This window comes from Jaculus jaculus, chromosome 4, assembly GCF_020740685.1.
Source record: "Jaculus jaculus isolate mJacJac1 chromosome 4, mJacJac1.mat.Y.cur, whole genome shotgun sequence".
In the NCBI taxonomy this organism is placed as follows: Eukaryota; Metazoa; Chordata; class Mammalia; order Rodentia; family Dipodidae; genus Jaculus; species Jaculus jaculus.
Genome location: NC_059105.1, coordinates 138,253,954 through 138,265,222, shown reverse-complemented (window position 1 = coordinate 138,265,222; position 11,269 = coordinate 138,253,954). Strand labels below are relative to the sequence as shown.

Here is an 11,269-nt window from a genome sequence, read left to right as displayed (position 1 = left end):
AAATATATTCAGACATAAAGAAAATGAGGTTATGAAATTTGCATGAAAATAGCTGGAATTGAAAATATTATATTAAGCAAGATGATCCATGCCCAGAAAGACAAATACATGTTCTTTCTGATAGGAAGTTCTTAGCTTCTAAATGTTCACTATGTGTATCTAGATGGGAATATATGTGGGTAAATCTATGGAACTAGAAAGGAGATTGGAGAAAAGGAGGCTTTTAGGGATATGTTGAGAAAGACAATAGAACATAAGCAGTGTGAAAGTGGAAGGGGTATACTAGGCAAGTGAATATTCAGTGAGGGAAAGGGAACTAGGGAGATAGGGTAAGTTGGGGAAGAGAATTAACCAAAATGATGTATGTGTGAAAATCCCATATGGACACCTGTTACTTTGTAAGCTTATTAAGACAGGATAAGTGAAAGAGAGAGAGAGGGGAAAAAAGAGTTACCATTCTGATCATGGGCATATGTCACAAGGGGACCTGACACACAAACTAAACATCTCCATTTTATGAATGGAATACTATCCTTTCTTACATGGAACATGCAAGTTTTTTCCCATACCTTTCCTGTGGAAATGTCTCAATGTTCACCCTCAGTAGTATCAAAAGCCATGATATGGCTGCCCTGACCCTCACAGCCCTCTATAGGCCATTATCTTCCTTAACGTCAATGATTTTCCCCACTCTTTGCTGATCACAAATATGTCATGACCTTCACTTGTCCATCAGAAGCAACTTAAGACCAAACTTAGTCTTTCCTGTTTTTCCTTTAATAATCAGACATTATAGAGCCTTTCCTTTGCAAACAATGAGGAGTTTTTGTTGTTGTTGTTTAGTTTCTATATTCTTCACCTTTATTTGATTTGCTTTTCATAAGGTCTAAAAAAATCAGCTGATATGGTTATTTTCATATGAAAGGAACATACTTGAGCTGGTATGAGTGCTTGTCACACAAACAAAAAGAGTATAAGATGACCTAAGTTTGCTTCACCAGTGTTCATGTAACCAGATGGGCATGGCCACTGTTATAGTTTGTGAAATGCTCCCATTGTCTCTTGTGCTTTGAATACTTGGTCCCCAGATGGTGACAGTTTAAGAGTTGAAGCCTTGCTGACACAGCTGTGCTCCTTCGCCCTCCCCTCATCAACTGCTTCTTGTCAGATATTTTTCTCTGCAACAAGAAGAGAACTACAACAGAAAATTGTTACCAAGGAGTTGGGCAATTACTTCAATAAACCTTATTATGTTTTTTGTTTGTTTGCTTGCTTTCTTTTTTTTTTTTTTATCAATGTTGTTTTCCTTAGTATTTGAGTTGTGGAATGATGTTAACTGTGGACTAGAGAAGCGCCGTGGGGCTGTAAGCGGAGATTGATGGCCGTTCTGGTAGAGTTTGTGAGACCTAAACACAGAGAACTGTGGACTCTAGAAGCTTGGCTTATGAGTGCAAATTGTTTTATAAGGACTGTCCTAGAAGCAATTTGTGTGAAAGACTGACTGTATTTTACCCTTGTCCTGAGAACTCCAGTGAAGTTGAATTAGTATATGACTAGTGTGTTTTGCAAGGAAAGCCAAAAGAAGGATATAAAATATCTCAGTTGGCACAGAAAGAAATGAACATTTTTAGTTGGCTCAGCTTCAATTATAAGAAAGAGATAGTCACTGTTGATATTGGCCAGCTGATCTGTACTGGGGTATGAAGAGGAACAGTGATTCTGTTGAAATAAGGGATATAAGTGAAGAGAATGCTGAAGTGGTTTTTCTGCTCTTCAACATTGGCTTTATTTGTCCCTGGATTAACATGTTTAGTAGCCTGTCTGGCATTGGTTTTGGAAGTCTGAATGAAGAAAAGAGAGGTCACTGGGTTTTCTGAATTTTTAAAATAGCCCCAAGGTAATATGGAGCAGGGTCACCATCTATAACTAAAGGTCATGGGATGGGGGCGCATGGTATGACACTGTGAAGATGAACCATGGGTTGTAATGTAGACTGCAGGATGTTGGCGATGCCTGGAATATGAGACAAATAACTAGAAAACTTGCTCATTATTGTTTGAGCGGATCTGCCCAAAATACAAGAAGTATATGTTGGAGGAGCAGAATAGAGAACCCAAAGACTTTTGCTAAGGGTCCTAGGTTCTTCCTAGGACAGGAAGCTGTAGGATTAAATATCTGCCTCCCTGATATTTTATTTTTTCATTGGCCATTCTTTTCTTGCCATATGTTTATTATACCTTTTTGCTGTGTGGATGTTTTACCCAAGTTCCCCTTGAGAATTCACATTTGTGGCTTCCTGCCAAACACTGTGGCAAGATGGGATGCCAACACTCCGCTCTATCCTTTCTTGACATGATTGAAAGGCAGAATAAAACATTTCTTCCCATCTACTGTTATTGATGTGATGTCTTGTCTCAGCATTGAAAAGGTAACTATGCCATTGACCCAATTCCTGTAACCCGAGTTCTCCTAAGGCAGCATCATCTCTGGAGTTCATGAAAATGGCAAGACTTGAATCAGTGATTGTTTCAAGGAAATACATGGATGAGCATTGGAGGTTGATGCCTGACATTCTTCTCTGGTCTTCAAACATCTAAGTACCAGGTACAAATATCTGCCCCCACACATGTACAGAGACCACAGACATACCTACAATGTACAAACACACATGAAACACCACACATATTATACACATGTCAAAAATTGGCCTAAGACTAATTTATACTAATAATAGTGGTGTCACTGAAATTAAAGATATTTATAGTTTTGAGAAATACAATTGTTTATTAACAGAAAAAAATGTGTGGGCTCAAATAATGAAAAATTGAAAGAATACTCAGTATAGAGGCCATAGTTTTACACAGAAAAGACAGAGAGATGGATTTTAATACATAGATACAACACCTTCAAGAGAGGGAGAAGTAGTGAGGTTCAGAAATTTTGCATTTATTTTGTGAAGAAGTTGTAATATCACTATCACTAATAAGAACATGATCCACAGTACATATTAATTATTTCCTTATAGATTTTTTATTGTATAAACCTGTATTTCAGACTAAAGTTCTGTTACATGGGAATTTCACATTTAATAACTACATGCAGATTCTTATATAACAATTGCTTGTTGAGAATAGATTGATCCCATCTCAGAAACTATCCTAATCTATACTTAAAATACATCAGCTTTCTGATTACATAAAGCATATGGAGATGGTTCCATAGGTTCTTGTTTGTTAAGTCTGAGGGCCCAGGTTTGATTCCCCAGGACACACATAAAGCCAAATGCACAGGGCAGCACATGACTCTACAGTTTGTTCTCAGCAGCAAGAGATCCTAGCACACCTATATTCATTCTCTCTGTGTCTCTCAAATAAATGAATAAGAATATTCTTAAAAATAAAAGTATTGGCCCTGAATCAAAGCCGGCAGTTTTGCTGAAGCTGCTGGTTTCAAACAGGAGCCTAAAGTAATGTCTTTCTGTAGTCTGTTGGCCTTAGAAAGTTCAGACATTTGGAAATGTGATAGTCAATGCATTTGAAAGAAACATCGCGGGGTGGAGGTAGGGGGTAAAAGTAAAATATTTAAAAATCTCTATAAGAATTCTGCAATATAGACTTTTAGAAAGCAGAGTAGCATAAAGGATGTGCAAAGGTATGTGGATGATAGACATTTCTTTTTGTACTGCTTGGTTATAAAAGAGTGTGCTTTTACAGCCTTGTAGAATCACTTGAACAAAGCTGATACATACAAGTAGGTATTGCTCATCCAAATTCTATTACATAGAAGCAAACTTAGCATGACTGAAGCTTGATAAAGTTTAATGACTCAGAAAGGGTTACAATTTTAGTTATGAAATCAGAGCAATATTAAATTATTATTATTATTATTATTATGATAGGTTTTTGGAGGTAGGGTCTTGCTGTAGCCTAGGCTGACCTGGAATTCACTATGTAGTCTCAGGGTGGCCTTGAACTCACAGTGATCCTCCTACCTCTGCTTCCTGAGTGCTGGGATTAAAGGCATGAGCCACTATGCCTGGCCTATGTTAAATTATTTAAATTTAATAGATTATTTTCATAAATGATAGTAATCATGTAAGTTAAAATTTAGTTAGATATTAAGGTCACATATAAAACATCTACCATACATGTATTTGTGAAGCAAAAAAGCAAACAAGCATTTTTATGAATACCTCAAATAGTGTTACCTCACATTATGTCAACACTTCTGACAGATCAATAATCAAACTGTCTCATTACTCAGAAAATACTCCATTTTAGAATTATTTATTTATTTATTTATTTGAGAGCAACAAGCACAGAGAGAAAGACAGATAAAGGGAGAGAGAGAGAATGGGCGTGCCAGGGCTTCCAGCCTCTGCAAACGAACTCCAGACGCATGCGCCCCCTTGTGCATCTGGCTAACGTGGGACCTGGGGAACCGAGCCTCGAACCAGGGTCCTTAGGCTTCACAGGCAAGCACTTAACTGCTAAGCCATCTCTCCAGCCCAGAAAATACTCCGTTTTAAATGTTACTTAGAATTTTCTTGAGAACATCACTATGAATGGTAAAACAAATGTTCACAATAGAGGCTGTTATTATGCCACAATGTTGGCAAAAAATAGTGTGTGAAGAAAATTGATAGACAGAAAATGACTCAAACATTTCTCTGTATCTAGTAAGGAAGATTTTTTTTTTTTTGATGACTTAAAATAAAAGAACAACTTCTTGTATTGGTTATTGCCAGGTAACCTTTCAAAATTATTAAATTTGTTTCATTTAAATTTGTTTATATTCTGCCCAGTCAGATTACAATGATTTTATATGCCAGCATTTAGCAAGCATATGAATGAGTTAATGGAGGTTAGAATGCAAAAGTCATATCTAGCTTCATATACGGAAATGAAGGTTTTCTTATATAAAACCTTTTAACCAATAATAATGACCCCAGTAGTCAAGATATCTATGAATGAAAATGTAACCAGTATGCAGCTGAGTTCATTGAACCACATTATGGTGGTTCAATGAAAACCAGACTCTGACAGTGCAGGTACTTTATCCAAAAGATAATCCATGATTAAAATCCTTATCACCTATAAAAATCATTATAGGGGCACTGATACTTTGCTAAATTGCAAAGGAAACATTCCAGAATATTATTTGAACTTGCAGGTGATTTTGAACATAACACTTTACTTATGGAGATGTGTATATGTTCTAAATAGTCTGGTTGCAACAATATGTAAGACACACACACACACAGAATTAACAGTATTAATGACAGAATGCCACCATTTGGCCCTTATGGCTGGCATTGTTTTCAGTGTCAAAGGCATACAGACTGACGTCTGGAACATTTATCCATTTTTGTAGTATCATCCATTTAACACTGGAAACAAAGGAATGGTTTGAAGTATGTTAATAATCATTTGAAATTAAGATGACCTCCAGCCTTTCATAAATAAATGGACCATGTACTTAAATCATTAAATAACACAATGAAACTAAAAACTTGTTTGTGTGAAAATTCAGATTTAATCTTAAGGAATGACTATAGCATAATTTCAGGGAACAAGCTGCAAAGAGTGAAATAGTAATCTAAGTTAACAAGATGTGTAATGTGAATAAGACTATACAAAAACCTCACATTCGACTTCCGGCCAAGATGGCAACTTCCTAGATGCACTGCATATCTGGGGGAAAGAAAGGCAAGACATTAAGTGTTCACTGGGTCTTTTAGGGGACAGCAATCTCCAATAGATTGCCAGTGGGAGGGCACGGGGGGGGGAGGGAGAAACAGGGAATCACTGATGCCTTCGCGGGTGGGTAGCCCATGCCTCCCCCCAAGTAGCCACCATATCCACCTTGACCGTGTGCTGATCGATCCCTGCATACAGAAGCTTGGAGTGCACCACCATGAAAAAACCAACATACACATACCATCAAATATGGCAGGGATTAATCAAATCTTACAGTCATTACCCTAAATATTAATGCCTAAATTCACCCATTAAGAGATACAAGCTAACAGGATGGATCAAAAAATTAGGCCCCACAATCTGTTGCCTTCAAGAAACCACCTCACTGCTAAAGACAGACACCTCCTCAGGGTGAAAGGGTGGAAAATAATATTCCAAACAAATGGGAATAAGAAAGAAGCAGGCGTAGCAATATTATTATCAGATAACATAGACTTCAATCCAAAAATAACTAAAAAAGATAAAGAAGGCCACTTCCTACTTATCAAGGGAATGATCCATCAAGAGGATATTACAATCATAAATCTGTATGCACCAAACACAGGGGCACCACAGTTCATAAAACAAAACCTACTTCACAATAAAACAGAAATAACCTCCAACACCATCATACCTGGGGATTTCAATACACCATTATCAGTAATAGACAGATCATCCAAACAGCAGCTCAACAGGGAAGTAAGAGAGCTCAACAAAACCACAGATAACTTAGACATAACAGACATCTACAGAACTTTCCATCCAAAATCCAAGACAACACATTCTCCTAAAAAATGATATTGCCAAATTTCAGGAATTGAATGACAACAAGAACACATCGTACCAAAACTTATGGGACACAATGAAGGTGGTGCTCAGGGGAAAATTCATAGCACTCAATGCCTTCATAAAAAAGACAGAAAGATACCAAATAAATTACCTAACCATCCACCTAAAGGAACTGGAAAAGCAAGAAAAATCCAACCCAAAGAGCTCCAGAAGAAAAGAAATAATTAAAATCAGAGCAGAAATTAATGAATTGGAAACAAAGGATACAATTAAGACAATTGACAAAACAAAGAGCTTGTTCTTTGAAAAAATAAACAAGATTGGCCAACCCCTGGCCAATTTGATCAAGCAAAAAAAAAAAAAAAAAAAAAAAAAAAAAGAGAAAGAAGCTTCAAATTAACAAAATTAAAAATGAAAAAGGAGAAATCAAAACAGATGTAAGTTGTGGTGGTTTGATTCAGGTGTCCCCCATAAACTTAGGTGTTGTGAATGCTAGCTCCCCAGCTGATGGATATTTGGGAATTAATGTCTCCTGGATGGAGTGTATTGTTGGGGGGGGGGGGGGGGCTTATGGGCTTTATAGCCAGTTTCCCCATGCCAGTGTTTGGCACATCCTCCTGTTGCTGTGGTCCACCTTATGTTGGCCAGGGGATGATGTCCACCCTCTGCTCATGCCATCGTTTTCCCCTGCCATCGTGGAGCTTCCCCTCAAGCCTGTGAGCCAAAATAAATCTCTTTTTCCCAGAAGCTGTTTTTTGTTGGGTGATTTCTACTAGCAACGTGAACCAGACTGCAACATAAGTGAAATTGGGAGAATCTTCAGGACTTATTTAAAAAACCTCTACTCCACAAAACTGGATAATGTGGAGGAGATAGATAAATTCCCGGATGCATACCACCAATCAAAGCTAAACTCAGAGCAAATTAATCACCTCAATGAACCCATCACACTCACAGATTATAAAAGTAATACTTAAAAAAAAAAAAAAAAAACTCGCCAAAAAAAGAGTTCAAGACAAGATGGCTTCTCAGCTGAATTCTATCAAACCTTCATGGAAGAACTCAAACCAATCTTCCTCAAACTGTGCCAAACAACTGGAGAACAAGGAAAGCTACCCAACTCCTTTTATGAAGCTAGTGTAACCCTAATTCCAAAACCAAGCAGGGATGCCACAAGAAAAGAAAACTATTGGTCTATTTCCCTGATGAACTTAGATGCAAAGATCCTGAACAAAATCCTCGCAAAACGAATCCAACAAACATCAAAAGCATTATCCACCTTGACAAAGTGGGATTCATCCCAGGAACACAAGGGTGGTTCAACATACGAAAATCCATCATTGTAATACACCTCATAAACCATATTAAATATAAAAACCACATCATCTCTCTGATAGATGCGGAAAAGGACTTTGACAAGACACAACATCACTTCATTGTCAAAACATTGGAGAGAATTGGCATGGTTGGAACATATCTTAACATAACATAAGCAATATACAAAGCTCTGAAGGCCCAAATAACACTAAATGGAGAGAGACTGGAGGAATTCCCATTAATATCAGGAACAAAACAGGGTTGTCCACTCTCGCCTCTACTTTTCAATATAGTACTTGAAGTCCTAGCACAAGCAATAAGACAGGAGAAGGAAATAAAAGGGATACAGTTTGGAAAGGAAGAAGTTAAGTTAGTTCTATTCACTGATGACATGATTGTGTATGTAAGAGACCTGAGAGACTCCATCCCAAAACTCCTGAAGGTGATTAACTCCTATAGCAAAGTAGCAGGATACAAAATCAATGAACACAAATCAGCAGCCTTTCTATATGCAAATGACAAAGATACAGAGAAAGAAATAAGGGACATAGTCCCATTTTCAATAAAAACAACAACAAAAAAATTACCTTGGAATAATGTTAAACAAGGAAGTGAAAGATCTGTACAACAAAAACATAAAAACACTCAAAAAAGAAATTGAGGAGGACGTGAGAAAATGGAAAGACCTCCCATGCTCCTGGATAGGCAGAATTAACATTGTGAAGATGGCAATCTAACCACACGTAATATATAAATAAAATGCAATTCCAATTAAAATCCCTACAGTGTTCTTCACAAAGATAGAAAAAAATATCTCAAAACTCATATGGAAAGGCAGAAGACCTCGCATATCCAGACATATAATCAGCAAAATCAATACCTCTGGAGGCATCACCATACCTAATTTAAAGCTATTTTCCAATGCCATAGTAATAAAAACACCATGGTACTGGCATAATTACAGGATTATGGACCAATGGAATAGACTTGAGGACCTGGACTTTTGGTAAAGCAACAATAGCTACTTGATATTCGACAAAGGCCCTAAAAATAGAGGCTGGAAAAAAGACAGCATCTTCAACAAATGGTACTGAACAAACTGGATAACCATATACAGGAAACTGAAACTTGATCCACAAATTTTTCCATTCACTACACTCAAGTCCAAATATACGAAAGCTCAATTAAAGACTAGAAACTCGGGTTTCCGGTCAAGATGGTGACCGCCTAGCTGCACTACAGACAAAAAGGGGAAAAAAAGCAAGTATTCAAGGGAAATTAGGAACTTTTTGAAAGAGGGAGGGCACAGATTGGTGTAAAAGAGGGAAGCACACACCCCCGCAACCCACGCCCTGCCACCCAGCCCTCAGCGACCCACCGCATTGGGCGTGGCCCGCGTCCCGGCACATCAGGCCCCGCACGCCCCACAACACCCGCGCCCAACGCCCGCGCACCCCCCACCCGCATGCCCCACGCACCCTATCCAAACACGGCAGGCGTGGCACGAGTGCCCCGCGGCGTCCCGCGCGCCTCAGAGCCCCGCGCCCCACACCTGCGTGCCTCGAGCCCCCCCGCACGCCCCGCCCCCCCCACAACCCCAAGCGCCCCACGCTCCCTATCCACATGTGGCAGGCGCGCACCGAGCGCCCCGCAGCATCCCGCGCCCCAGGAGCCCAGGCATGCCCCGCACCCCTGTGTCCCGCGCACGCGCCGAGACCCCCGTGCCCCACCCCCACGCTCCTCGAGCCCCCCCCACGCGCCCCGCCCCATCCGGCCCTATGTGTCCAGAGCGCCCCGCGGCATCCCTTGCCCTCTTACCTCAGCGGGCTCCGCACCCCACGCGTAACCCGCGACCCCCGGGACCCCCCCGCACGACCCGCCCTGCCCCCTCCCACCCCCCGAGTGCCCCTCGCTTGTAGCCGCCCCCCCACACACCGCCCCCCGTGTGCCTGGCACCCCCAACCAACGCGCCGCACGGCGCTCCCTGCCCCCCCGCGCCCAGCCCCATCCCCTCCCGAACCACCACCCCGCGCGCCCCTGGTCCCCCCACTGTCGAGGACCGCACACCCCCGCACATCCCAAGCGCGCCCCTGCGTGCAAAGGCGTGCCCCGCGTCCCCTGCGACCCCGCCGCGCATCCCACGACCCCCGCGCACCACCCGCGTGAGCCTCACGCCCCCCCAGCGCCCTGTCCCCTGCGCATCCAGCGCCCCAGCATGCTTCAGCATGCCCCGCCCTCCCCTACACGCCCCGCGCGACCCCCCCCATGCACCGCGCCCCCAGGCGCGTCCAGAGAACCCCGCAGCATCCCGTGGTGTCCCGCACGCCGGTGTGCCCCGTGCCCTCTCCCCCCATCCCCCAAGCCCCCCTGTGCACCCCGCTCCCCCCACGTGCCCCACACCCCTAGCCCCCCCACGCACCGCGGCGTCCCACAACTCCCGCACACTGCCCCGCACCACCCTGCGCGCCCCGTGCCTCCACCGCGCGCCCCGCCCCCCGCACCTCTGCACCTCCTGGGTGCCCCGCACCCCCACGCCCCACACACCCCCCCTGCACGCGCGACCCCCCACGCCCAAGGTGCGATCCTCGCCACCCCTGACCGACCAGAGGGCCCCACGCCCCCCGCCCCTCCAGGGCACCTCACCTGGCACCCCTGAGCCCTGCCACCTCCCGCATGCCCCACCCTGATTGCCCGGTGCCCCGGCGCACCCCACACGCCCCCACCGCATGCCCCACTCACCCCATACACCCCATCGCCTCCCACGCCCCCCGTCCGCCCACACGCCCTGTGCTCTGATCCGGCACCCACCAGTCACGCCTGCCAGCCTGCTGCACTGAAGCTGAGACCTCCTACCTCGCCCTTTTTCTCTGATCCTGTGACTAGACCAGCCGTGTGGTGCTCGGTTCGCAGGCCTGTGGAGGCCAACCCTGCCGTGAATAGGTGGCTGCCAGATCACCTGCTGCTGTACTCACATCACTTGCTGCCAGACAGCCTCTGCTGTGTCCTGATCCCATACCCACATCATCTGCCTCTGCACTACAATTGCACGTGCAGCGGGCCCACTCCCACAGCAAGAGCCACACAAGTCCACACTGAGTCACTAGCACCAGTGCAGATGCCATCCCCTACCTGTACATCGCCACCCATCCCCCACTCCCCTGAGGTGGGAGAGCACAGACTGTTCACAGACCCCAGTGTACCCAGCCAGAGTCTGGGCACCTTCAGGGCTTGCTACCTCAGTCCCCTTTCAAGCTCAAAGGCAGGTAGCTTAGGTGCATCAGTGGGTGAGAATTCAGGCAACTTTGGTGCCCCTGTCATGCTATAGGTAGGAGGCTTTGGCAAGAGTGAGCAAAAACCCAGGCTGCTTGCAACAGCCCCAGGCTGCCTTGGATTCGCATTAAGCTAGATCCCAGGCTGCTCCACCC

General features: G+C 43.6%; 1 pseudogene; it reads left to right on the top strand.

Annotated features, from left to right (window-relative positions):
* Positions 1-3,405: 3,405 nt before the first annotated feature.
* LOC123460518 lies at positions 3,406-3,549 on the top strand (annotated as a pseudogene).
* The last annotated feature ends 7,720 nt before the right edge of the window (positions 3,550-11,269 follow it).